General features: G+C 47.2%; 2 long non-coding RNA genes across 2 annotated transcripts in view; one reads left to right on the top strand and one right to left on the bottom strand.

Annotated features, from left to right (window-relative positions):
- The window catches only part of LOC128345015 (uncharacterized), a 34,404-nt gene extending 11,600 nt beyond the window's left edge, over positions 1–22,804 (top strand). Inside the window, exon 3 of the long non-coding RNA XR_008316183.1 lies at positions 19,903–22,804. This is a non-coding gene — a long non-coding RNA (uncharacterized LOC128345015). The remainder of the gene's footprint in view (positions 1–19,902) is intronic.
- LOC128345016 (uncharacterized) lies at positions 10–27,967 on the bottom strand. The gene is made up of 3 exons (XR_008316184.1): positions 27,909–27,967; positions 1,094–1,153; positions 10–80 (listed from the first exon to the last, which is right to left on the bottom strand). It is a non-coding gene; the product is annotated as an uncharacterized LOC128345016 (long non-coding RNA).

The following is a 27,967-nucleotide window of genomic DNA, read 5'->3' as shown; positions in this document are numbered from 1 at the left end:
TCCTGCTTTGGTTAGATGCTTAGATCCTGGCTTTACTTGGATACTTGGAGGTTAACACTCTGTCCCCACCAAAGTGCAGGCTGATGAGAGAGACTAAAATCAATAAATCAAATCACAGACTCACTTTCTCTTTGCAAGCAAAGCACCTTCCCAACACATTCCTCTAAAGACATCACTCAGAAAAGGATGAAATTTTGCACCAGACACCTGGTAATATGTTCCTCCTCCCCCAAGTGCTGTGATTGGAAGGGAGATGAATTAATTGCAGCATGTTTTGAACAGCTGCAAGCCTAAGATATTATATTAGTTGTTTCTGTCACGTCACTGCTCTCTTCCCCCTCCCCAGCATTTTCCATAAAGGGCACATCATCAGATCTGATAAGTACATTTTGTTACATCTGCTACAGATATAAACAGCCATCCAGTTATCAGATGAAGTTTTATACAGTCCAGTACGATATGGAAAGTCTTCTATTGGCTGCCAATATAAGCAATTTTGAATAAAACATGATATAATGCAAAATGCTGCCAATAGGGGCTATATCAAATCAGATCCAATTGTTGTTCCAATTTGATGCACAGCCCTACATTTAGACAATTAATTGGCTAGGAACATAGAAAGCTTCCTTATACCGAGTCAGACAATTGGTCCATCTAGCTCAGTATTGTCTACACAGACTGGCAGCGGCTTTTCCAAAGTTGCAGGCAGGAGTCTCTCTCAGCCCTATCTTGGAGATGCCAGGGAGGGAACAAAGAACCTTCTCCTCTTCCCAGAGCAGCCCTATCCCCTGAGGGGAATATCTTACAGAGCTCACACATGTCTCCCATTCAAATGCAAACCAGAGTGGGTCCCGCTTAGCAAAGGAGACAGTTCATACTTGCTACAAGACCAGCTCTCTTCCCTGGTCTTGTGGTAGCAAGGATTTAAGATTTGTCAATTAAACAACTTTCTGTCGGTTTTAAAAGTTAATTGGTCCAATTGCTCTCAGTTTATTAATTTCTTTATAGTTGCTCTTTAAAAGTCCAGTTGCTCTCAGTTAATTGGAGAGCAGGTTTTTAAAGAAAAAAATTCACTTTTAATACAAGTACTTACAAAACCCAGAAGATACTTTCCATGCTTCCTCTACGATAGTATGACATATCTGTTCATAACCTAGAAACACAGAATAATTTTTTCTTAATTCTTTCCATGTGAAAAAATTATGCAGATCTGTTGATTAATAGACTATAATTCTTTAATCAGATGCCTGCTTTAATTATAATTAAAGTTGCTTAGCTGAGTGTGATGAGTACAATCTACAAACTGTTGATGATGAATAAAATCTCATTCACTGCAGCTTCTGTAATGTTTCCTGCATTCGTTCGTGACAAACAGTTCTGTTTAGCCTGAGTTATTTTGGGCACGGGGGTGGTGGGACACACACTGTTGCCCCACCGTGAGGCCAGCCATGCAAAGGACGGTGCAGGCTCACCCCCGGTAGGGTAGGGTTCTCTTTTTGGGTTGTTGCCATTTGCAGTTCGCTGCGGGATTATGGGATGCCATTTGAATTCCCTAAACTAATCTCCCTGAACGTTCAAATGCAAATTGTACTTCAGAAGAGGATGTATGGATTTCCTGGTTTTAAAAAAAAGGTTGGATTTCACCACGAAATGATGATTGTTTTCCATTAAGTTCCCTTTTTTTGTGGGAAGAGAGTTGAATTTCATATCTTTAAAAACTGGCCCGGCGGGGGAGGGGGGAGGTCACACACCGCCGCCCTGCGGCAAGGTGCTGCGGCTGCCTGCCAGCCAGCCATGCAAAGGATGGCACACGCCCACCGCCCGCCCAGCCCTGCTATTGTCCTTTTAGGTTGGGTGGGTGGGTGAGGGGTGACTTGGGTGGGGGCGGCGGGGCCTGGAAACAGAGTGCCCCTTTGCACATGCTGCAAAGAGCGGCCGTGCACAGCTCGTGCCGCCGGGAAAACCTGCCTCTCTCAGGCAGCCAGAGAGGCAGCTGCCGCCACGGCAGTGCCTGTGCCACCCAGGCCTGCCACAGATGTGGAATGAGGGGGAAATGCCTTTTCTGAAAGCTGCTTTGTAATTACTTTGTTCTCATGGAATGGGAAAGTGTCTTTGCAAAAAGAGTGAGACAGAACTCAGGTTTGCACTGGTCAAGAAATGGTTAATAGAGTTTGCAAGTGTGGAATGGAAAATTCCTTGCTGAGTTACTTATCTGCCAAGGACAGACAGGGTGGGGGAAGAGGGTACGGGTGTTGCAAACTTCATTAGCATAGGCATCGAATGATCGGCTTATTCCAGACTGCCCTGCTTCTTAGAATGTGAAAGAATCTTCTCTTAATTTGCTTATCTGTCTGCTGAAGAACCGAAACTTAGGGCAAAGTCCAGCCTCAAGGCAAACACATGTGTAAATGTAATGAATTAATTGGTCCCTCGGGCTGAATGGGGGATGCCCAGCTGTGTAACAATGCCAAGGTATAAAACCCCAAGGCACTGGGTATTTGGCGCGTCTTTCCTGGTAGGCCATGAGGCACAGGAAAGAGCCACCAGCGCTGGTTTTGGTTCAATAAATGGTGACTATTGCTTCCTTCAATCATCCTTGTCTGTCTGGTTTGTGGTAACTGGGGTCTCCCAGGTAACATAAACTGGTGCCGTGACTCGGATGGTCTGCTGGTGATTTACCTGCCCATCGGTGGCTACTTGGGGGTCCCTTTCTCACGTCGTGGGAGAGCAACCCTTCGGCGCCACTTCTCCCATTGTAAGAAGGAAGGTTTTGACCCCCGCGGCGTGAGACCCAGACTCCCAAGTCCACCGAAGACGGGCGCGGAACGAGGCACACCAACGCAAGGGGTCCGGACAGGTGAAGTATTGGGAGTCCCGGGACGGGTAGGAGACCAAGGGAATAGCCCACCCTAGGTCAAGAGCCGCTGTGGGCAGAGGGCACTGCCTAAAAGCAGGACAGGCTCTGGGAGGAGGAACAAGGGAGGAGTTGGTGTGAATGTGTGCCGTTTGAAAGTTTGGTGAGTGCAGAGGGGGACCCCAAAGGGGGAAACCCACCCCGAGTGTGGCCCTGCACTGGCAGAGGCGGGACTCCTGAGTACGTTTTCTGTCCCGGCGACGGGAGGAGAGCGGAAACTGGAGGTGCGAAGTGTGAATTTGTCTGTCTAAAATCCTTTTGTGCCTCACTGCGTGGATCCCTTACCCGCAGTCCGTTCCCCCCCCCCACTTGTCTGTTTGTTCAGAGTGTAAGAGAGCACGCCTCTGGGAAAACAATGGGAGGGGAAGGGTCGATGCTGAAGAGCTTCAAGCCAGGCTTGGGGGGGCTCTGAGGGACTTCAGGCTACAAGAGTCCCGAGAGCCAGAGGCCCAAGCCTGCCAGGACCGTGTGAAGCACTTGGGGTTCCGTATCCCCAAGGCCAGTGGGAATTAGGAACACGGTAGGAAGGAGGCAGTTTGCTCTCTCCCCTAACTCAGAAATCAGGAAGGCAGGAGATTATGGGATCATCATGATCCTGGCCAACTGAAGATGTTAGTAACCCAGAAGGTGTGGAATATAGTACAGGGGACCCAGGCTAAACCCCTACATAGGTACCAGGTTGGTCCCTGAGACCAAATGCCCTCCCCCATGGCTCAGGAGCTGTTGCAAGCAACAGGCAACCCTCTGAGTAGCCATGAGGGCAGAGGCCCAGGCAAGCAGGCTGGGACCATTTGCCCAGCAGAGATGGAGGTAAATCTCAAGAGGAGAAGTGCAAGTTGCAGGAGATTGGCACAGATTCACTTGGAAAGGTGCAGAGAGGTAGAGACGTTTCCGGAGGTTTATTTGGTGCATGTGATGTAAAGGCTGGTTAATTGTTGAAAGGTAGATGGAAAGAGGCTGGTTTAAGAAAAGGAAAAGTGTGAAGTACTGAAGGTTTGGCATGTTGTTTGGAGTTGCTTGTTGTGAAGCCAGGAAGGTAGTGTTTGGGTGGTTGTAGGACAAGGAGGGACAGACAGAAGGTGGAGAAGCAGGGTTGTAGGAGAGCAGAGAAGGAAAGCAGCAGATAGGGGAGAGGAGATAGAAAGGAAGTGGAAGGCGTGGTGGGACGGGAAACCGGAGGCCACCAAAGTCCTGATAGCGCAGGACGAAGCCGGGAGCCTTCCAGTAGGCTTGGGCAGAGAATGCCCAAGGAAAGGCTCATGGCCAGAGACAAAAGGTTAACTTTTGGCGGCCACCACTTCAGAAGGCATGGGTAAGTTGAGCAGGAGAAGGAACAGGTCAGGATAGAGAGGAGGGTCACAGGGAAGGGAAGGAGTGCCCCACGAGAAACCGGAAACTCCTGCCTGGGAGGTCGGTGGTCACAACAAGTCTGGCAGAAGGATGCCACAGGGACAGGTGTTGGAAGACCAGCATCACAGGGGCCCCCGAGAGGCAGGAGCCAGGAGACTTTGTCAGCCTGGCCTCCCCAAGGAGGGCGAGGACAAACCGGTTACCATCAGCACAGGGGGCCAGAAGATGAGACACAGTAAGGAGATCTTCTGCCTGCCCAAGGTTGTTTGGTGTACCCAGCAAGTGGCTGTTATGCACTGCAGGGGCTACCAAAGGGGGGATGGCAGGAAGGCACAAGGCAACAGGAGGGCTGACCAGGCAGCCCAAAGAGTGGCTGAGGGTCTACAAGCAGATCCAGCCCGACAGGGGATCCTGTTGTCCAAACTCACAGATCTCTGGGACTCACAGCACCCAGAACACCCAGAGGATGAAACCAGGATGGCTGAGTCACCAGCCAGGGACCAGGGCTGGTCCTTTCAGCCAGACAGCAGGCAGGCAATGCCCAGAGGGTTGGGACACACTTTGGTAGAACACTACCATCAGTCCACCCACAGGGGAAGAAATGGCCCCGCAAGGCTACTGCAGGAATCCCTACATGTCTGCAACATGTCTACTTAGGGGGAAAAAGCTTGTGCACGTTACGTGACATGTGCCAGGATAGGAGCCCGTTATGCTCCTTGGGGCTCAGGTAGTAGAGGCAGGCCTAATTGAGTATATCCAAATTGACTTACTGATTTCCCGGGGCAGGGACAGTTCACCAAGTCCCTGCATCTGCTCACACCAACCCGGGGTGTTGACAAAAGGGAAGTTTTCAACGGAATGAAAAGAATGTTGATTTATAGACCAGTTTGCTAGTGACTGTGTTTTCTTGGGGTTTCTTTGTTCCGCTTGACTGGTTAACTTGCTCATGGGTTAAGCCCTAAACAGACTTAAATGTTATATCACAGTTTATTTTGTTTAAATGCAGTTTGAAATATGTAGCTGTTTATTTTGTTGTGTTTTTAAAATGATATTTAAAATCTGAACTTCCCTGTTTTCCATCAAAAATGTTTGTTTAAATGTTAACTGTGACTGATGCTAATTTCAGGGGAGCTGTGGGTGTGTATATGTGTGTATGTTTCTATGGGTGTCCAGAGATGCTTCTGTGAAGATTCTGTTCCTGAGAACTTTATTTCTGTTCAGTTCTGTTTCTATTAGGCTTTGTGTGAAATTCCACGTTTTGATAAAATGCAGAGGGTATTCTGCCTTTCTGCCTATTTGTTTTGCTGATGGGTGTTTTTTTGTCATATATGTGAGAGTGTTTTGGTAATTTGCTATATAGAGGCTAGGCTGTATATATATGCTGAAGAAAGGGCGAGTTCTGTCCACTCCATTCTCCCAAATGTCTGATTGTGTGTGTCCTTGTCATTCAGATGCAATTGTTTTTGCCAAATGTGATTTTATACTGTAGTATTGGCTTATGGTGATTTCCTTATTACAAACTTGTAATTCTTTCTTGAGCTAAAGGGAGCTTGGAGAAAAGTTCTGTATTAATGTATACTTTTAATTTTCTTTACATTTTCTGTATGGCCTATGGCTGTAATGAAATTGCTTGACTAAAAAGAGGGGGCTCTTAGATTCCTCTAACTCTGTTTCAGTTGTTTTTGTATAGACTGTACATGGAAAAGTGTTTCCAACATGCAAATGCTAAATTATGACTGGAGTGTAGTCTCCTCACTCCCAATATTGAGTGAAAAGGAAGATCTCTGAACAGCAACTTGTCATTGTGGGTAAGAAGGAAAAGAGATTTTAAGTCAGATAGTCAAATGCAGTTATTGTTTTATATTTTTGTAATATGTATGAAATGTTTCTGCTAATTGATTTTGCTGTAAACTATTATCAATGGGTCTGAGGCTTCAAAATTTATAAATTCGTCCCACCGCCAGCCCTGCTTTGCCTTCACAGCAACTGGATCTTGAAATTCCAGATCCCAGACATGAGATTTGGTGAAAGGAATTTTGTTTTGCCACTCCTGCAAGTGGAAGGGAGTTCCACAAGACTGGTTTGCATGTTATCTGGAAAACCTCCCAGTTTAATAGGAATCAAGTTTGTGTGTTGTCGTACAATCCGTACCCTGTTTTCACAGCTCCTGACTAGAGATTGGATAATGACTGTGTTTATCACAGGCTTCACTCCTCGGCGAAACTATGGACATTTTTCTTGATGCTATCTTTTAACTAGGAAGCCTGTTTGTTTCATGAGACACTGGACCTCACGTAAGGGGTTTTGATCCTGTTTCAATAGGTATAGCATTTTTCTTGGGGGGCAAGGACTGTTTCTTTTATAGGTTTTTCTGAGGATATTGTTGCCCTACCAAGCTTGCTAGTGATGAGGCTGAAGATGGAGAGCTGGAACACTACCTACATGTGGCTTAGATGGGGGCAGTTAAAATCCCAAAGGCCAGATGTCACTGACGAATCATGAAGTCAGATACACTGGATGGAGATTGATTGCCCTGACAGAAGTCTGTAAGTATGTAGGCAGCCAACGTAGTGGTTAGAGTGGTGGACTAGGACCAGGGAGACCTGAGTCTGAATCCTCATTCGACCACACTGCTGGGTGACACTGGGCCAGCTATTTAAACGGCCTGGCCTGCTTCGAAGGGTTGTTGTGAAAGAGCAGACTTATGAAGTACACCGCTCTGGACTTTTTGGAGAAACAGCTGGATATTCGAGCACTGGAGCTTATGTTGTGGCCTCTCGAGAGACAAGACTGTTTGACCTGTCGGATTTTAATGCCTTTACAGTCAACAAACCCACAAGGGGGTATGGATGTGAACATTATTATTTTCTCTTTTTGATTTTCATTGTTTTTGCCTCCTGCTCAGGATTGCTCATCAGGTGAAGTAAATGAGGACATTATCTTCTGTTTTGGACTTCGGGGGGAGAAAAGAGGGCAAGCAGGAAAACAAAAACATAAATTGGAAAGAAAATGCCAAAAGATCAAATTGAAAATAGCCTCAGTTTTATTTATTGTATTGGGCTACTCAGGAACTCAGTTTCAGCATGTTGTCCCTACCCAGGGGAGGGAAATTGGTAAAACATGCATCTGTCTTTTATTTCTAGCATAAGCAGGATTGCCTTGAACTGTCTCTCCCGAGAGGGATGTCTTTCTGTTACAGACCAAAGCAGTGGTCAAGTGAAAGGAAGGGGAGCCTTCAGAGGATCGGCAGTGTGACAGACTGGGACTTATGGAATTGGCTCACTGGATCTAAACTGGTTGAAATCTGCGTTTATGATCTTTCCTATTGTTGTGTTAATACTGCTACTGTTGCCCTGCATAATACTATGTATAACCGGTGCTTTGCAATCCACTATCTCAGCGATAGTAAGAAAAGAAACTGCTCCCCATATAATGGCTATGTACCTCAGGAAGAGAAGCCATAAAATGGCTTCTAAGGGGGGAAATGTGGAATGAGGGGGAAATGCCTTTTCTGAAAGCTGCTTTGTAATTACTTTGTTCTCATGGAATGGGAAAGTGTCTTTGCAAAAAGAGTGAGACAGAACTCAGGTTTGCACTGGTCAAGAAATGGTTAATAGAGTTTGCAAGTGTGGAATGGAAAATTCCTTGCTGAGTTACTTATCTGCCAAGGACAGACAGGGTGGGGGAAGAGGGTACGGGTGTTGCAAACTTCATTAGCATAGGCATCGAATGATCGGCTTATTCCAGACTGCCCTGCTTCTTAGAATGTGAAAGAATCTTCTCTTAATTTGCTTATCTGTCTGCTGAAGAACCGAAACTTAGGGCAAAGTCCAGCCTCAAGGCAAACACATGTGTAAATGTAATGAATTAATTGGTCCCTCGGGCTGAATGGGGGATGCCCAGCTGTGTAACAATGCCAAGGTATAAAACCCCAAGGCACTGGGTATTTGGCGCGTCTTTCCTGGTAGGCCATGAGGCACAGGAAAGAGCCACCAGCGCTGGTTTTGGTTCAATAAATGGTGACTATTGCTTCCTTCAATCATCCTTGTCTGTCTGGTTTGTGGTAACTGGGGTCTCCCAGGTAACACAGAGAGGGTCGTCGTTGGGATTAGCTGCTGCTGCCACCACCTGGGAGATGGGAGTCCCTTCCCCCGAGCCGCGGCACCGCTCACCCCACCCTCGAGAGAGACACAGACACGAGCAGGTAGGGGCTTATTATGGGATTAACAATGGGGCTGGGGGGCCAGCGGCAACCGCCATTTTGATTCAAGCAAGCAGCACACACGCACACACGCCAACCCGTTTCCCTCAACCTCCCACCACCACCCAGTAAAGCTGAAGGGGGAAAAACCATTAAAAAACACACAGACATATACCCGGCTCAGGCCAGGGGGAAAGGGGAAGGGCTAGGGCAGAAGGGGAAGGACTAGGGCAGGCTCTCTGCAGTGTGTGCTGCTGCTGCTGCCTCTTCAACTGACGGGGTGGTGGGGAGGTCAGGTCACCAGCCGGCCGCCCCCCCCCCCCACACACAAATACTTGGGCATTCTCCAGGCGGATAACATCGCACACACTAAAGTTAAAAGAAAAATAGGAAGTGAATACATCAGGAGAGTTAGAAAAATCCTCAAGTCCAAACTCAATGGCGGGAACACCATACAAGCCATAAACACCTGGGCTATACCTGTTATCAGATACACTGCAGGAATAATAGACTGGACCCAGGCAGAGCTAGAGACGCTGGATCGTAAGACCAGGAAAATCATGACCATCAATCATGCTCTGCACCCCCGCAGTGATGTCGATAGGCTATACCTCCCTCGCAGCTCAGGTGGAAGAGGAATGCTGCAAGTCCATCAAACAGTAGAGGAAGAGAAAAGAGGCCTTGAAGAATATATCAAGGACAGGGAAGAAGATGCACTTCAAATGGTCAATAATGCAAAACTATTCAACACCAATGAAAGAAAGCAGGCCTACAAGAAAGAAAAAGTCAAGAACCGAGAAGAAAAATGGAAAAATAAGCCACTGCCTGGTCAATATTTGCACAATATAAGTGGAAAATCAGACATCACCAAGACCTGGCAATGGCTTAAGAATGGCAACTAGAAGAAAGAAACAGAGGGCTTAATACTGGCTGCACAAGAACAGGCACTAAGAACAAATGCAATAAGAGCCAAAGTCGAAAAATCCACCACAAACAGCAAGTGTAAAGAAGCAGATGAAACCGTGGACCACCGAATCAGCTGTTGTAAAAAGATTGCACAGACTGACTACAAACAAAGGCATGACAAAGTAGCAGGGATGATACACTGGAACATCTGCAAAAAATACAAGCTACCTGTAGCCAAAAATTGGTGGGACCATAAAATTGAAAAAGTTGAAGAAAATGAAGATGTAAAAATATTATGGGACTTCCGACTACAAACAGACAAACATCTGCCACACAATACACCAGATATAATGTAGTCGAGAAGAAAGAAAAACAAGTTAAAATAATCGACATAGCAATACCATAGCAATTGAGATTGTTTTTAATGAAGAGCGGTATATAAATCCAACAATATAAATAAATAAATAAATAAATACCAGGGGATAGCAGAATAGAAGAAAAAGAAATAGAAAAAATCACAAAATACAAAGATCTACAAAATGAAATTGAAAGGCTGTGGCAGAAAAAGACCCAAATCATCCCAGTGGTAATTGGCGCCCTGGGTGCAGTTCCAAAAGACCTTGAAGAGCACCTCAACACCATAGGGGCCACAGAAATCACCACCAGCCAGTTACAAAAAGCAGCTTTACTGGGAACAGCCTATATTCTGCGACGATATCTATAACAGCAACAACATTGACAATAAAATTCTGGCATCCCAGGTCCTTGGGAAGGACTCGATGTCTGGATAAAACAAACCAATCAATAACACCTGTCTGACTGTGTAAACAAGAAATAATAATAATAAATAAACACCTTGAATGGATGCTGGACACACTTTATTGGTCAAAAAAAGCTCCAGTCAGTCCTCCCTGCAGCGCAGCCTGAGCCTGAATCTTTCCTGTCATCGAGAGATGAAGAGGAGCAGCCAGCAAACAGACGCACACGCATGCTCTCCGCTCACCCCAGCAGCATGAAGCTGATCACGTGCGTCACTCACGACTCATGTGACACGTTGCTCCAGCCGGTGGCGGAGATCTCACGAGGGGGTGGGTGTGCAGTCTGGAGGCAGTGAGGTGCCCAGACGGAGCCAAGCACTCATGGCTAGGGCGCCCTCCGAGTCCCAACGATGTTTGATTTTGTGGGGCCCTGGGGGACGTGCCGCCACCATGGAGCAACGGATGGTTTGATTTGGGGGGGAGGGGCAAGGGCATTTTTGCACACACCCTGCAGTGGTGCCCAGGGCACGTGCCCTGCCTGCCCCCCATTACTCCTTTGTCTTCCAGCACCATGCTACAGCTCAGAGTCAGAATACTGGGAGAGGCTTCTGGTTGCTTAGGCAACATGGAGATGTTTTCTTGTCATCTTGTCCTGAGCTGTGTTGCATAGTACTGCAGCAGTAGACAGCGAAGCACCCTCACAGCAAGGTATCTCTTCTAACCTCCCAGCAAAATGGCAATGATCACTGTGAACAGCCACAGATTGGAAGATAAATTAGTTTGCAGGGAGTTGTGTTGTAATTCAGGGGTTTTCAACAGTTGCATACTACACCAACCATCAATTTCACCCCAGTTTTTCTGTGGGGCAGTTCTTCAACTCAGCCCTATTTACAGCAGGGCACAGAGAGCAGTCATGAAAAAAGGGCTTCTGTATCAGATAGTAAGTACAATGGCCCTGGATGGGCAGGCCTTGATCATAACCTTTTTTTTAACCCAAGCCTTCTCAAGTTTTTAATTAAAAATACTATTTGTTAATTTTATGGTTTTTAAATTATCGTATTGTTTTAACTTTTATATGTGTGTTATATGTTGCATTGTTTTAATTTTTATATATGTTTTAATTGTTAGCTGCCCAGAGACGTATGTTGCTTTGGGGGTTGGATGGTAGCCTGGCACCCATGGATGCCTACCACCCAACCCAGTTTTGGAGGCTCAAACTTGTTTGAACAAGGTTTGAATTTGAACTGAACCAAAGCGGAGTTCGAGCAATACCAAAACCAAACCACCACCCCGGTTCGAACCCAGTTCAAATTCGAACCAGACAAACCAGTTTTGTGCACACCCCTAACAGGGTGATCATATCTTCTGTGTCACGGATCCCACCATGCGGCCACCAAGTAGACTTTTGTCTGTGTCTACTAAAACAGCCTCCCAAATCTCTGACTCATTCAAATTTAGGTTGGGTGGAAAGCAGTGGCAGCTGGTGGCTCTTGGGATGGGGGTGGGGTGTGCTAGGCAGGGCCAGTGGTGGGCAGCACAGGAGATGGAGCCAATACCTCTTAAGAATCTGTCTTGAAAGGAAGGCTAGATTTCTTCTTCCAAATAAATACACTTTTCAGATACATTAAAATGTTTAGATATATGAGTAACAAATGTTAAGATGAAAGGCAGGTAAATTTGTTGTAATGACTGTGCACTGTATAAGTTTGTTCTGAGGTTTTATTTTGTTCTTTTTGCAAAAGGCTTCACATGCAAAACCAGAACACTCCAAAAGAGCATTTAGTAGATATCGAAACCATAAATAAGCATGTGTCTTAAATTATGTACCATATCCAATAATAAACACAAACAGAATAATGAGAAATCCCTTTCATAGCACAACCAAAGCACTACACAAAGTTAACAACCTGATGGCAGGCAAATCAGTCTGAGATCCGCTGAAGTTAAAATAGAAATATAAAAACACATCTCAGACAAGACTTCAGTGTCCCTTTCTTTAACCACTGCCATGTTGTGGTTTTCTTGACTTTCAATTGTATGTCATTAAAGAACTGGCTGTGCAATGGTTTGTTGTGCCATTTTTCTCGTCGATTCGTCATCTGTTGTTTTTTGTATTCATCCTTTGATTCCTTTATTTTCAACAGTCCTGTCTTGCTCACTTCCTGTAGCATTTCTTCTTGGCTTTCATTGATGTATTCCGCCAATGCTCGTTTTTCTTCTTCAGCAGGCTGTCTGACTTGCAGCATTCCACATCCACCTTCATTTCTTGGCAGGTACAGCCTATCGACATCACTTCTTGGGTGCAGGGCATGATTGTTGGCTATTATTTTCCTGGTTTTCCTATCCAGTGCATCCAATTCTGCTTGTGCCCAGTCAATACTACCTGCTCTATATCAGATAACAGGAATTGCTTGAGCGTTGATTGCTTTAATAGTGTTACCACCATTGAGTTTGGATTTCAGTGTCTTTCTTGTTTGCCTAATGTATTCCTTGCTAACTTTGGTCTTCACTTCAGCATGCTTAATCTTGTCACTTTGGAGAATGCCCAAATTGTTACAGCTTTCCTCAGGTGACAGGCTCTTAATGTTGTTTCTGTTTGGCATCTCAATTACTTCACTAGTTGTCATTTTTTCTCGATTTATTGCCAATATAGCACATTTGTCCAGACCAAACTCCATTGCAGTGTCACAGCTATAAATTCTAACCATATTGAGTAGTGATTCAATTTCGGATGGTGGCTTTTTGTAAAGCTTTAGATAATCAATATAAAGAAGGTGGGAAAGCTTAACTGATGTTCTTGAAATTTGGTATCCATGGTTTGTTTTGTTCAAGATAATGGATAGTGGAATTAGGGAGATTACAAAAAGTAAAGGCAACAATGAGTCTCGTTGAAATATTCCTCACCGGATGTTAACTTCTCCCACTTCCTCTCCGTTTACTAGCAAATGAGTCTTCCATGTGTACATTGCTTTATTTACAAAGTTTTTAATGTTATCATTCACTCCAGTCATTTCCAGGCATTTAAAAATCCAGTTGTGTGGTAATGAGTCAAATGCCTTCTTATAGTCTATCCAAGCTACGTTTAGATTTGTCTTCCTTCGTTTACAATTTTCCAAAACCATTTTGTCAATAAGAAGCTGGTCTTTCGTGCCTCTTGTTTTCCAACGGTTTCCCTTCTGTCCCATTGGTAACAAACTGTTCCTTTCTAGGTGGTCCTGCATAGTATCTGCTACAATTGCTGTCATGAGCTTTAACATTGTTGGGAGGCAGGTTATTGGCCTATAATTATTTGGTACTGTGCCTTTTTCTTAGTCTTTCATAAGAAGACAATTCTTGCCAGTTGTCAGCCATTCAAGTTCTCCACCTTTGAGTATAACATTCAATTGCTCGGCTAGTCTTTTATGTAAGCTGGTCAGATGTTTGAGCCAAAAGCCGTGTACTTCATCCACTCCCGGTGCTGATCACCCACAGGCATCTCTCATAACCCAGACCATTGGAGACATGATGGCCTTGGACAATCAGGTCAAGATGGTGGGAAATGGCTTCTGCCGTCTGCTCCAGCTGCTTGCCCCAGAGTACAAGATCCCCTCATGCACCATCTTCAGTAGGACGGTGCTGCCCTCCATGTACCATGCATGCAGGGAGGCTGTGTTGGCCCAGTTGCGTGCAGCCAAAGTTGATAAAAAGCCCCTCTGGTTATCGCTTCAACCTGAGATACCAGGGAGGTATATGGATCCAGAAGCACCCCCATACTGCGTACCTGTTCCTTCTGGGGGAGCGTGACCCCATCCAGAACAGGCAGATCAAAATCGTCTCTCACGTTCCGACCCCGCACAATAAGTACCTCTGTCTTATGTGGATTCAGCCTCAGTTTGTTATCCCTCATCCAGCCCATTACTGCCTCTAGACAGGCATTTAGGGAGGTTATGCCTTCTCCCGATGATGTTGACATGGAGAAATAGATTTGGATGTCATCAGCATACTGATAACACCCTGCACCAAATCTCCTGATGATCTCTCCCGGCAGTTTCATGTAGATGTTAAACACCATCAGAGACAATACGGAGCCCTGAGGGCCTCCATACAAAAGTTCAGATTTTGAACAACAACAGCCTCCAAGTGACACCATCTGGAATCTGCCTGTGAGTTAGGAGCAGAACCACTGCAAAGCAATGCCTCCCACCCCCAGTCCCCTCAGACTTTCCAGAAGGATACTACGGTCAATAGTATCAAAAGCCGCTGAGAGATCCAAAAGGACCAACAGGGTCACACTCCCTCTGTCAATTCCCAGTTGAAGATCCATCAGGACAACCAAGGCAGTCTCTACCCCATAGTCTGCCCAAAGTTCAGTTTGAAATGCGTCTAGATGATCAGTTTCCTCTAAGACGTCCTGGAGCTGGGAGGCCAGCTCCTTCTCAATCACCTTGCCCAGCCATGGAAGATTGGAGACAGGCCTGTAATTGCTTAACTTTAAGGGATCCAAGGCAGGCTTCTTCAGAAGCGGTCTAATGATTGCCTCCTTAAGACGAGGCATCCTGCCTTCCCCCAGAGAAGCATTTATAATCTCTACCATGCCCTCTACAACAGCCTCTCTACTAGATAGTATATAAGCCATGTTGGGTAAGGATCAAGAGGACACAGGTGGTAGGCCACACCACTCCAAGCAGCTTGTCGACATCCTCAGGAGTCACAAACTGAAACTGATCCAGGGCATCACATAAGAGGAACTGCTGGACACCTCGGCATCAGACTCTGTAACAATTGTGGAGTTTGACTCTAAGTCAGCCCTAATACGAGAGAGTTTGTCCACAAAAAAACCTCATTAAAAATGTCACAGTGAATAATTGTTGGTTCCAAGTACTGATTCAAGGGGGAAGGGGCGCACATTAGCCCCTTCACAACCCTGAACGCCTCTGCCGGATGTGATACAGGAGGAAAAGAATGGATTCTTTGTTGCACATATCGCCTGATATGTTGCACATATCGCATGATCTTCAAATGCACTCCATGTAATTATCTGTCAGATTCAAGTTGTGTCTTCCTCCACTTGCGCTCTAGTCATCTACCTTGCTGCTTCAGGCCCTGTAGTTCTTCCGTATGCCAAGGGGCCAATTTTGAAGTGGGTTGTAGAGGACGCTTAGGAGCGATTGTGACCACCGCCCTGGTGAGTTGATTATTCCAATTCTCCACCAGAGTGTCGACAGGGTCACCAGCAGAGCCAACACTAAATCCCTCCAAGGCTTCTTGGAATCCTGTTGGATCCAGTAACCTTCTCGAGCGAACCATGCTAATGGGCCCTCCGCCCCTGTGGATGTAGGATGTGGTCATGAGTCCAACCTTAACCAGATGGTGCTCCGTCCATGACAATGGGGAAATCACAGGAGTCCCCACCCATGGAGCACCACCCTGTTCAGAGTGAAAGACCAGATCAAGCATTTGACCAGCAATATGTGTCGGTCCCAAGACCACTTAGGATAGGCCCACAGTCATCATGGCCGCTATGAACTCCTGAGCCTCCCCAGACAAATTGGTCCCAAAGTGGACATCAAAGTCCCCGAGCACCACAAGCCTGGGAGACTCCAACGCCAAGCCCAAAACCAAGTCCGTCAGTTCAGTTAGGGACTCAGTTGGGCAGCGGGGCAATCAGTATACCAACAGAAGTCCCAGTCTGTCCCTGGTCCCCAAACTTAGGTGCACACATTCAATATGGTCAGACACTTCGGTAGGGATACTGGCAAGGGAGATATTGTCCTTATAGACCACAGCCACTCCACATCCCCACCCACGTCCCCTCCCCTGCTCCTCAACAAGAGTACCCTGGAGGGAGAAGCTGGGCCACCAGACCGGGCTACCAGCCTCCCCCAACCAAGTCTCTGTAATACATACCAGATCGGCCCCTTCATCCAGAATCAAATCATGGATGATTTCAGGTTTATTCTGGGCTGACCTATCATTACAAAGGAGCAAGATGAGGCTCTGTGGGTGGTTGCCATTGCTTTCCAAGGTCAAAGAGCTGTCAGGACAGCCAGAAGGGGAAACAGCAATTAAGTTCCTGATCTCCCTTCCCCTACAATGACCTGCTGACCTGTCAACGTTACTTCTGTTCCCCACCACCCTGGAATAGCTGCCCCATAGTCATGGATACATTCCCTGTCTCCACATCTCCAGATAGACTCAGACACATTAAAACTCAACTCACCCAGGATTTTAGACAAAGCCAAATTAAAATACCCACCCACCTTCACACACCACGTGGGCTCCTGAGCCAAACAGCCTGGCGCCCCCAAAGGAGCGACCCCACCTCCGCAGGCAGCGTTCCTGTAAAGCCCAGAGCGAGGCAGCGGACCCCAGGAACTGTCGAGTCACCCACCCCTGGCCCTAGCCCTGCATACACTCCCCAGATGTTACCCAGAGGCAGCAGGCTGTAGTCTCACTAGGGGGAGCAGAAGCAGGCAGGTGGTAGCAGAAGGAGCCAACAGCACACACTCGGGGGTCACAGTCTCTGCCCGTTGTGTCACGTGTGTCACAGTCTCTGATGTGTCACAGTCTCTGCCCATTAGTGCAGCTGACACATACAGACATACACCACACCACAAAGCCAAGAATGATGGGCTGCTGCTGCTGCTGCTGCTGCTGCTGCTGCTGCTGGGCCTCATGAGGACCAGGGCAAGGGCTCCCTGCAAGAGGGAGGGGTCCCCAGGTGTTGCTGACAACAGCTCCCGTTGTCCCCTGTCTAAATTACCAGCCATTGCAACAGTGGGGGATGGGAGTGGTAGTCAGCAACATCTGGGGACCCCTCCCTGTTGCAGGGAGCCCTTGTCCTGGTCCTCCTGAGGCCCAGCAGCAGCAGCCCATCCACCAGGGGCTGCCGTGTGTGTGGAGCAGGCACAGGAGGGGTTTGCATTTCCTCAACACTGCTGTTTTTGTATGTTTCACGTATGTTTGCATGCAGACACGCAGCAGCATCTGGGGAGGCCTCCCTTGTGCAGGGAGCACTTGTCCTGGTCCTTCTGTCCTGAGGCCCAGCATAGCACCCACCCATCTATCAGAGGCTGTGTATTGTGTGTGTGGAGCGGGCACAGGAGGGTTTCATTCTTTCGTTCCTTTTTTTGTTTGCATGGCACACGCATCACACCATGAGGCCTAGGACGATGGTGGGTGGACTGGCGCCATGGCCCAGCAGCACCATCCATTAGAGGCTGTGGTGTGGTGTGGTGTGGTGGAGCAGGCAGGCAGGGTTTCTTTTTGTTGGGATATGGATCTCTATATATCTATATTTCTCTAAGGCGTACCTGTCTCTAATCCCATGCATGGCAGCTCTCGTGAGAGTTTGTGAGTGAGCTGCCAGCAGGGGGAGAGGAAAACGGCAGCAGAGGTGAGACGGGAAACAAAATGGCGGCAGGCGGGAAGAAAACGGTGGGCAGGTGGGGGAAGAAAACAGCAGTGTTGAGCAGGGGAGAACTAGAGGTGCAGATGCTCTGTGCCTGGCCCAGGTAGTTCATTTGTTTCCTTGGTTTGAATTTCTCACTTTTATATATGGCATTGGTTGCATGGCACTTGCTGCATTATTGTTTCTTTAATGTTTGGTTTGCGTGCTGCTTTGCTGTCTCAACTTCCCCCACCCACCCATGGAAGCACTGTGACTGAAGCAGCACATACACATACGCACCTCCCTTCAACCCTCAGCCATGGCCAACGATGAGCTTGCTGCTGGTGCCCTCACATGTGTCGGCCTGTCTGTCACTCAGAGGGCATAGCATTCTGAGGCCATGGCAAAATCCCCCAAACTTTAACCCTTCTGCACAGCACGCACAGGTATATGACTTTTATTTCTTTTCTTCTCCATTATTTCACTAGTAGTAATGTATCTTTTCATTCAAGTGCCTTAGTTGTGTTTGTGCCTGTATTTGGGTCACCTCGATAGCACAACATTCCTTTACATGGCTCATGGCTGGGCATAGGTTCTGTGTGTGTGATTTCTTTGCAATGAAATAAAGATTGGGTTACACATTGTGTTCAAGAAGCATAATCATTTTATTCAAACTTGATTGTTTGAATTTACTATAGGTTCTGTTGTCACAGGCTCTGTTCCACTGCAGAATTTTTTTGTTGCAATGTGTGCTGTTGTCATCACTCTTCTACTTGGATGGGGGCGGGGTGAGTAACATTGCTGTACTAGCTGCTTGTACATTCAGTTATCTGGACTTAATCAGTTTAAGGCCGGGTGCCAAAGTAACATAGGTCTCAGCTTTCCTGGAGTGTGTGTGAAGTAGTGTTAGTTGCTTGTTTAATGTTGATGACAGGGAAGGCATCTGATGTTAGTCCTGTGCCTGTCCTGTGGCCAATAAGCTATCACACTTGCTGTTATCCTGTGCTGGGGGCGGCGGGATTGATCTGTCAGATGCAATGGATTTCATTGTTTAATGCACACTGTATTGTGTAAATTGCAGTTTTTTGGGGGGAGGGGGAACACAGTGGGTGTGTTGTGGGTTGCGCATACACATATAGCAGTTTGATATACCCACCCTCAGGGGACAATGGGGACACAAAAGAGCCCATTGTTGCCTGTGGACGTCTCCTAGAAGTGCCACAGTGGTTGGGTGGTAGGGTCCAATGGGCAGCAACTACCACCCAAATCCCAAATAAATTGGTCAAAGGGGTGATTTTTAAAGGAATTTTTGAATTTGAAGTGGTTTTATTCTTCCATAGGGAATAATGGGGATTCCAAACAGCCCAATTACTCCCCATGGGTGGATCCAGGGTGGCCAAAAGTGGGTTGTGGGGTACTGCACATTGGGTGCCAATCACCCCCCAAACCGCAAGCCTGTGGGACACTGGGTTTTGTTCTTTTTAATTTTTGAGGTGTTCTGAGTGGTTTCTTGGTGTTGTACACATCCTAATAGGATTTCATAAAGTCATCATTTTGCACCAAAGAATCCACCCACAGGGAGTAATGGGAATGTCCATTATTCCCTATGGAAGAAAAAATAAAACCACTCCAAATTCAAAAATTCTTTTTTAAAAAATCACCCCTTTGACCCATTTCTTTGGGATTTGGGTGGTAGTTGTCACCCATTGGGCACTACCACCCAACCTGCTCTGCCCCCTTGGCCTTTAATTGCACACCCACCCTGAATCAATTAGACTTCAAATTAAATCTGGGGTGATTCAATGGAGTCAGATTCGAGATCAAATCGAAAAAATCAATTCTTGCACATCTCTACATTTGAGCAGGATGCTCCGCTGGGCTGAACAGGAACAGTTGCTCTCCCCCTGCGAAATACAAGATAGCCACTGCTCCGAAAGGTGCCTCCTTGCACATTTAGCAAAAATAACTGCTTTACTGCTTTTGAGAATGTTTTATTCTGTTGCAGTTACATTCTATAGTGTTTTTTTATAACTGGATGTTTTGAATTGTATTTGTACTTGTTTAAAATTGTTCTGCGGTTGATGTTGGTTTTGTGTGGTTTTAGAGCATTGTAAGCCACTTGGGATATAAATTGTTTTCAGAACAGTGGGATGCAAATTCATTTAGACTGATTCATAGAGCAATCCTATGCATGTTTACACACTGCATTCAGTGGGACTTAGGACTGTAGCCTATGTAAATCCAAACAGACAAGCTCTGCTTTGGTTTCTGAGCTGTCAGTAAACATAGCCTAGACATTTGTTTTGGTCCACAACTGTGGAGACTAGGAACTTCCAGAAGAGGTGGGATATAATTAGAGTCAGAGGTAAGTTCTGAACCTTGATTGCCTTCCTGTTTTCTCTAGGTGTGGAAAACTAGGCAGACGTTGCCAGAAATGGCAGCCAAGATGGTGGTGTATCCATGGAGACAACCACACAGAGCTGGGCCTGGCAGCTTCGCTTCCAGGGCCACTGCCGGATGGAGCCCTGGGAAGGCTGCAAAGCCATGAGGAAGAAGAGCAGAGAGAGGGACAAGGGGACCACAAAGCTGAGTGCCACACTGCCCTCCAGGTACCCCCAGGGAACTACTGAAGCAAGAAGTTCTTGTTATCCACAAAGGCTCTATGAAGGCGCACGACAAAGAAAACTCCACAGGCATCCCTGAATTCCAGACCCCCAATGTCCCTTGCCCTCCATCTCTTTCAGCTGAAACAGACTGCTAAGGAACTCACTGCCAGTGCGACAGAGAGCTCTAATTGCTGCATCGGGTTAGGCTTAGGGTTTCCCAAATCAGTGGCACATGGCACCACAGAGGGAGGAGGAATCAGACCCAGGAAGCTGAGGCAGGGCAAAGGGCTATGAGGAGGGGGAGAATGAAAGCCATGGGGGATGTGGGGGGATTTCGGCTTCTTGGCTCCTGCAATGTAACCTAGATCTCACTGCCACACATCATAGTCATGGAAGGCCAGAACCCTGGGTGAGTGATAGCAATAGCAATAGCAATAGCACTTACATTTATATACCGCTCTATAGCCGGAGCTCTCTAAGTGGTTTACAATAATTTAGCATATTGCCCCCAACATTTCTGGGTACTCATTTTACCGACCTCGGAAGGATGGAAGGCTGAGTCAACCTTGAGCCCCTGGTCAGGATTGAACTTGTAACCTTCTGGTTACAGGGCGGCAGTTTTACCACTGCGCCACCAGGGGCTCATCCTGGTAGCTTTGTGGAAGAGCACATTGTGGGGTGATTTGGCAACTTTTGCAGAGCATGATGTGGGAGGAAGAGGCCCGTCCTGAGGCATGAGTTAACTGGAGAAGGGGGTCCCACTGGGGAGGATAACAGCTCAGGTTATGGGGCGCATAGACCAGAGCAAGCATGACTTGTCCCCTTAGCTAAGTAGGGTCCACCCTGGTTGCATACAAAAGGGAGACTAGAAGCATGAGCACTGTAAGAGATTCCCCTCAGGGGATAATGGGGCCGCTCTGGGAAGAGCATCTACTGTAGGTTCCAAGTTCCCTCCCTGGAGGCACCTCCATGATCGAGGTGAGAGAGATTCCTGCCTGCAACCTTGGAGAAGCTGCTGCCAGTCTATGTAGACAATACTGAGCTAGATAGTCCAATGGTCTGACTCAGCATATGGCAGCTCCCTATGTCCCACGTTCAGTTCCCAGCATCTCCAGTTGAAAAGGAGCCTGGGAAATCTCTGCCTGAAGCCATGGAGAGCTGCAGCCAGCCAGTCCCGGGCAAGATGGGCCAGTGGTCACACTCTGTATTAGGCGGTTTTGTGTGTTCATGGGAAATCCCCATCCCCATGCACTGCCGCCTGTTGCTTGGTATTCTTGGGCACTGAGCCACCGTGACCCAGTTTAGCTTCTGAACTCAGAGAAGATCCTATCTGGAGCAAAGTGCCAAGCTTGCAAACCGGATTCAGGTCTAGGAAACATGACTGGAGACATAATACGATATGCTATGCTTGAAAATGCACCAGCTATGTTGAAGAATAAGCAGGAGTGGTGGTGGTGGTGATGTTGTTATGCCCAGAAACGGGCCTGGCTCAGTGGGAATGCCTGTTATCAGATCTCTTGGAATGCTACATGGTCGGGTTCAGTCCTAGGCTGTAAAGGAAGGGGCGGGCGATGTTTTGGATGACTGATCATCCCACGATCTAAGAGTTTCACAGACTATGTCTATGGTTAATATGTTACATGTGCTTTCTATGCCAAATGTACATTTTCCAAGCCTCCCTGCAAACCAAGCGAGAACTGATCTTCTTTGCTGAAGGACAGGTGTTGGCTACCCATCGCTTTCCATGGTCCACCTTCATACTCTGTGACGCATCAAAAGTGGACCTCCCGACCCGTCAAAAGTCATTTCAACAGCAGGATTAAGGAGGCTGCTGTGCCAGACGGAAACCCCACTCTCCAGAGAAGTCCACAAATTCCCGTGTGTTGGGCTTCTCCAGCAGATGGCAGCAGTGTGCCACATTCTGAATGCCTCCGGCAGACGGTGGTGACCTGCTCTCATCTTTGCCTGGGAATGACAGAGGCAGGCCACCTCTTCTGCTCCACCAGCAAGCAGAGTTCTTCTTGGCTGTTTGTGATCTGGTTGCCCTGTTCCACAAATAGGATACACAGCCTTCAGGTCTTCTCCTGCCCAGTATGTTTCAGGTCATTTGGCACACTTGGTATAATGTACAGCAGGTGAGCTGCTCACTAGTACTAATAATTAGGGATGTGCACGGAACCGCCGGTCATATCCGGGCAACGGGATGGCAGGATGGTACGCTGCTGCCCCAATTAGTTTGGGGGGGGAACGGATGCCAGCGGGGGGAAAGCGGCGGGAGGGGTAAGTGCACCCTTCCCCGCGATTAAAGCAGCACCCTCACCGCCTTCAAACCTCCCCTGCACGGTTCCATGCACATCCCTACTAATAATGGGAATTATATCTAGTAGGGGTACCTGAATGGCCCCTGCTCAGAATGCCTCCCCCACTTCTGTACTGAGACGAGGAGCAAGAACTAGGAACAGGACCTTCTCGGGCATGGCACCTTTCTCCTCTCTCTCTGTTAGGCTTCATAACTTTTAGAAAGACTTTGAAATCGTTAGTACTTTTTTGCAGCTTTTAAGATGCTACAATTGTATTTTGGTTTCTGTTGCTGATTGTTCATTTGTGGATGTTTTTAACGTTTTAGTGTAATTTCCTATTTGCTAGTTATCTTGTGAATCTTTCTGAAGGAGAGGAATATAAATATTTTCAATAAATAAATGTGAGTCCGTGGAGTATTTTGTTGCATGCACTGTGGATCAGGTGGTGCTCATTTAGCAGAGACATTAGCATTTATCCCCTCCTGTGTGTGGTGCAGCGGGGAAATGTTTGACTAACAAGCAGAAAGTTGCTGGTTCGAATCCCCGCTGGGATGTTTCCCAGACTATGGGAATCACCTCTATCGGGCAGCAGCGATATAGGAAGCTGCTGAAAGGCATCACCTCATACTGTGCGGGAGGAAGGCAATGGTAAACCCCTCCTGCATTCTACCAAAGACAACCACAGGGCTCTGTGGGCGCCAAGAGTCGAAATTGACTTGACGGCACTCTTTACCTTTATGTGAGGCACCTTTTAAAGTGGTGGCTCTCTTATAATTAGCCGGGGGAGGGGGCAGTAGCTGTCCCTGTCCAACACCAGCACAGCATCCTTCCATTGACTGTGACTGATCTTCACCTTATATTTCCTTTTAGATGGTGTGGGAACCAGTGGTTCAATGGAACCAATGAACCAATGGTTCCCTTTGGGGCTGGGAACCATTTCATGTATTTAACAGTTTCTCTCTCTCTATAAATTGCTTTGAGTACTTTTGTTGAAAAGTGGTATGTAAATATTTGCAGTAGTTTGTAGCTGACTATTCTGGCCCTAAATATGAGAGCTGCGCTTGGCAGACCTCACATCTGCTTTATTTGCATTTATGTACAGTACCAGCTGCTGACATTCCACTGAGTTTGAATTGGCAGGAGGCGCTTTGGAAAACAATTTTGTTGTTTGAAAACGAATAATAGAAATAGGACAAATAATACATCTTATAACCTAAGATGGGGTTGAGACAATATTTAAAGCCAACAAATATTAATTGTGTTTGAATGAAAATGAAAGAGATGTAGATTTCAGAGAAGCGGAGGTGTGACTGAATGTTGGCTGACTTCCTCTGGAACATAGGAAGTCCTAAATGGCTTGGGACCTGGGCATTTAAGAGAACGTCTTCTTCACTATGACCCCCCACTGCCCATTTAAATCGCATGGAGACGTCTGTCTCCAGTTGCCGCCAGTTCGGCTGGTGGCCACACGGAGACAGGCCTTCTCAGTTGCTGCCCCAAGACTGTGGAACACTCTCCCTACTGAAACACGATCCTCCCCATCGCTGGCAATTTTAAAAAAGCATTCGAAAACCCACCGCTTCGCCCAAGCTTTCTCAGCTTTTTAAATGTTTAGGTTTTAATCTGTTTTTGACTTTTAAATTGTTTAAATTGTTTTTAGGTTTTGTGTATGTTTTAAGTGGCTTTATGTTATGGTTAACTGCCCGGAGATGAAAGTTTGGGGTGGTGTACAAATTTGATAAATAGAATAAATAAATATGGGAGGAAGCGGCCCTTCAGTATCCAGGCTCCAGACCATTAAGGTAAGACCCAACTCCTTGAGTTGGACCCATCCAGTACAGGATAACTATCTAGTCCTGGATCAGCTGACCTAGTGAGCAGCAGCTCTTCTGTCTTGCCCAAATTAAGCACGTCCATCCAATCACTGACCTCAGACTCTGGTTCATAATTTTCACAGCCTCCCTGGAATCTGATGGAAAGGAGAGCTTGAGAGTTGGACATCGTCAGCCTCTTGGTGACACTGCACCCTAAATCTTCAGATGCCTTTCCCCAGTATGTTTTTAAAAAACCAGTGAGCTACGTTTGCTTTGGATCACAAGCAGTGCAGGCCTGACCAAGAGCAGAATTGCAGAATTACCCCAATAAATAAGCAGAGGTTTGAAGTGGGAAGCAACACCTAATCCAGTCTCTGTGCTTGAGGGGAGATCTACCACACCCAAACCGTTCATGACAGATGCATATCTCGCCCCTTTGCAACCCACCCTCCTCCCTGCAATTAAACCCCTGCCTTCAAAGACATCCAAAGAGGCAGACAGCAGTAATAACTGAGTTATAGGTGTGCCCTTAGAAATTACTGCATCACGCAGAATTTATCTTTCTGGAATCTGAATAATTAAAGACTCATGTTCCTCCCCAAAGGCAGAAGGCTAAGAGTGCTGCTGTTGGCTGCTTGATATCCCTTTCCAACTGAAACACTCAGGGCAGGACACACCACCTTTTTATCCCTTGCGTTTCTCAAAGTTTCAGCACACAAAATGCTTTGGAGTTCTCGTTTCATCCTTCTGCCCACGGAGGTTCCCAGTTTACAGAGCAAGACAAGTGCAGCTAAGAAAACATTTGCCCCAATAATGTTACGAATCGATGAAGGATTTGCGCGTTGGTTTCCCAGGTCGTCGGGTAGAGAGGGCCAGAACCACCCAGTGGCTCCAGAAAAGATTAGGCAGACTTGGATTTTCCATCCTAAAATCTGTCAAGCATTCCGTCTTTGTTGAAAAATCTGTTTCAGATTTTGGAGGCTCCTGGACCTACAAGCCCTTGCATCGCTGGCATTTCTGATGGATCCCCCATGGCACAAAAGAAGGTGACTCTAAGATAAAACACCTGCTTTGCACACAGGAAGTCCTGGTGTCCAGGTTGAATCCTGGGCATCTCCATAGTAAGCAATGAACTGCTGCCCGTCCAATAAACAGTACTGAGCTAGATAGACTCATTGGTGTGACTGATTGATTCCCTCTTGACCACTGGTGGTTATGAGGATTTTACAGGGCATTTGGCTCTACTCTGTAACCTCTGCCTTGACTCCTCAGGTACTTCCTGTAGTGAGTCAGTCCTCTTTCTTTCCTCCTAGAGAGAAGATGGAAACATCTCTCTCTCTTTCCCCTACCTATCCATTATGTAGCTGATAGATAGGATAGGTCTTTCCTCTCTCAAATGTACTTCACCAGTAAATCAATTTAGTTTAGACTCTGCAGTGATCTCCATGCGCATGTTACTTAAATAGCTGCAACAACTAAATTCTGCACTCTGTAACTGGAGTGGGAGCTTCCTTGGCACTTTGCTAAACAATCACAAACCCCAACAGTTTCTGTGTTGTGGAACTGACACCAAGGAAACCTCTCTTGGCATGCCCTTGGCATCCAGGCTTGGCACCGGGATGGCTTCATTTGATGCGCGGTCTGGGCAAGATGTAGAGGAGATGGAGGAGAAGCAAACAGCAGACTTTCAGGATCATGCCGAGTCTGTGATGTTTAGCTCCCAACTGCAGCAGGAGCAAATGCTATTAAATAACCTCTTTATCCCCCAACTGGCAGGAAGTTCCAGGCACATCTACTCTATCAGGAGAGCTGGTCTTGTAATAGCAAGCATGAATTGCCCCTTGCTAAGCAGGGTCCACCCTGGTTTGCATTTGAATGGGAGACTACATGCGAGTACTGTAAGATATTCCCTTTTGAGGATAGGGCCACTCTGGGAAAGAGCAGAAGGTTCCACCTTCCCTCCCTGGCAGCATCTCCAAGATAGGGCTGGGAGAGACTCCTCCCTGGAGAAGCTGCTGCCAGTCTGTGTAGACAATACTGAGCTAGAGGGGCCAAGGGTCTGACTCAGTATAAGGCAGCTTCCTATGTTCCTTGTGATGGAGCCTTGTGGCACCTCTTGCCATGATTGATTGCAGGCGTCCCCTAGCTTAGCTCCTCAGATGTTGTTGGATATCTACAGCTCCCGTCCTCCCCAGCCACAATGGCTGAAGGGAGCTGTCAGCCAACCACATCAGGGTATTATTCACACATGGCTTCATGCTGCAAGGTATCTGAAGAGTAAATCTGCTTCACGGCAGATTCGCAAGATGTTTAATTCGGGAGATTAAATGGACAGTTCAGATAGGGTTGGCTACTCTCCACAGTCCCTGCAGATCTTTTTCCTGTGTGCATTCCCACCGCTTGCTCCGAGTATTGTATCCAAACAATCCCATCAGGAGGAGGCGAGAGAGCTTTTCGTTGTTGTTAGTTTAACAGTTAGTTACGGAAGACCGCAAGACCAAGCAGTTGGGGGTCAAAGCACAGAACACAACGGCTCAGGTTACATCTTGCGTTTAACTCAGGAATCTCTCCCTCCTCCCCGCCTCCTGGACTCTCTCATTCTCCTTGTGCCCCCCCTTCCTTCCTCAGCCAGCCATTCTACTTCTTTCCCCCATGGATGGTGTGAAATGCTGCTCATCTTTCTAGCAAGCCTTCCTGGCAGTGTTCTGCAGACCGGGACACGTGCATCACAGCTGGGTCCACCCCAGAGTGCAGAAATGCTTCTGTGATTCAGCAGAGCTGAAGGTGCCTTCTGTGCTTAAAAGCATCTCCTATGGGGAACCGTGGCCAACGTCTCACTTGCTCCTGGTTTGTGACCTCAGCACAGCAGCCCTGCAGGGGCTGGAGAGGGCCTTCTTGGCTGAGAGGGGTTTGTGAGGAACAGCCTCCACCCCAGGGGACATCTGTGTGTGTCTTATGTAGGCTGCCAGGTAGCTCTAATGTGCCCTGACAGAAACAGGAGCTGCCAGGACCCCCTCCACAGAACTGCTTCCATCTGCCCCAACCCCTCCTCCTGCCCCCAGCGCTTGCAATTGCAAATCTCCTTTGCTGACACCTGGGTGGATTTCAAGTGCCGGTTTGGAAAGAAGCCCCTCCACACATTGCAGAGAAACTTTGGGGCATAACAAAAGCCTCGGGGGTTTCCCTCCCTCCAAAGCCGCTTTAAATAGAGGATTTTTTAAAGCCGGACATAATTCAGGCTAAGCCAGAATGCGTCGCCTCAATTCGGGGGGAAAGAGAGTCCTGTCTGTACTGGTCTCTGATAGTCCGCAGCTACTTTGGGGTAAATGCAGCTAATATGTGGACTAACCCACTCCATTCCGGAGGAGATTCAAAGTAAAAGCCCTGTGTGTAAAGCCTCCTGGAGACCCAAAGCTGGGAACCCCTGAGCTACTGTTTATGAACAAGGGAGAGCAGATGGACAACTTCTCTGCTGGACTTTAAAACAGCATCCATCCCCCAGAGCAACGGAAGGAAAACTTGCGGTGTCCCCAGATTCTCTGGCCATCTGAGTGCAAAACTCCACCGGTTTTATCTAAACAAAACAAAGCACAGCTGCATCTTTCTGCCCCCACATATGCATGCAGGGTGTGAGGCAAATTCCAGTGGCTTGGCTTAGCAACCAGCTGTCTACAGTGGTTAAGCAAGTACCTGCAGCAGGTATCGAGTTATACGGAAGGGGAACATCTTGTCCTGACGGTTGGAATTCC

This window comes from Hemicordylus capensis, chromosome 2 (genome assembly GCF_027244095.1).
Source record: "Hemicordylus capensis ecotype Gifberg chromosome 2, rHemCap1.1.pri, whole genome shotgun sequence".
Taxonomy (NCBI): domain Eukaryota; kingdom Metazoa; phylum Chordata; class Lepidosauria; order Squamata; family Cordylidae; genus Hemicordylus; species Hemicordylus capensis.
The sequence above is the reverse complement of the archived record's forward strand: the minus strand, read 5'-3'. Positions and strand labels throughout refer to the sequence as shown.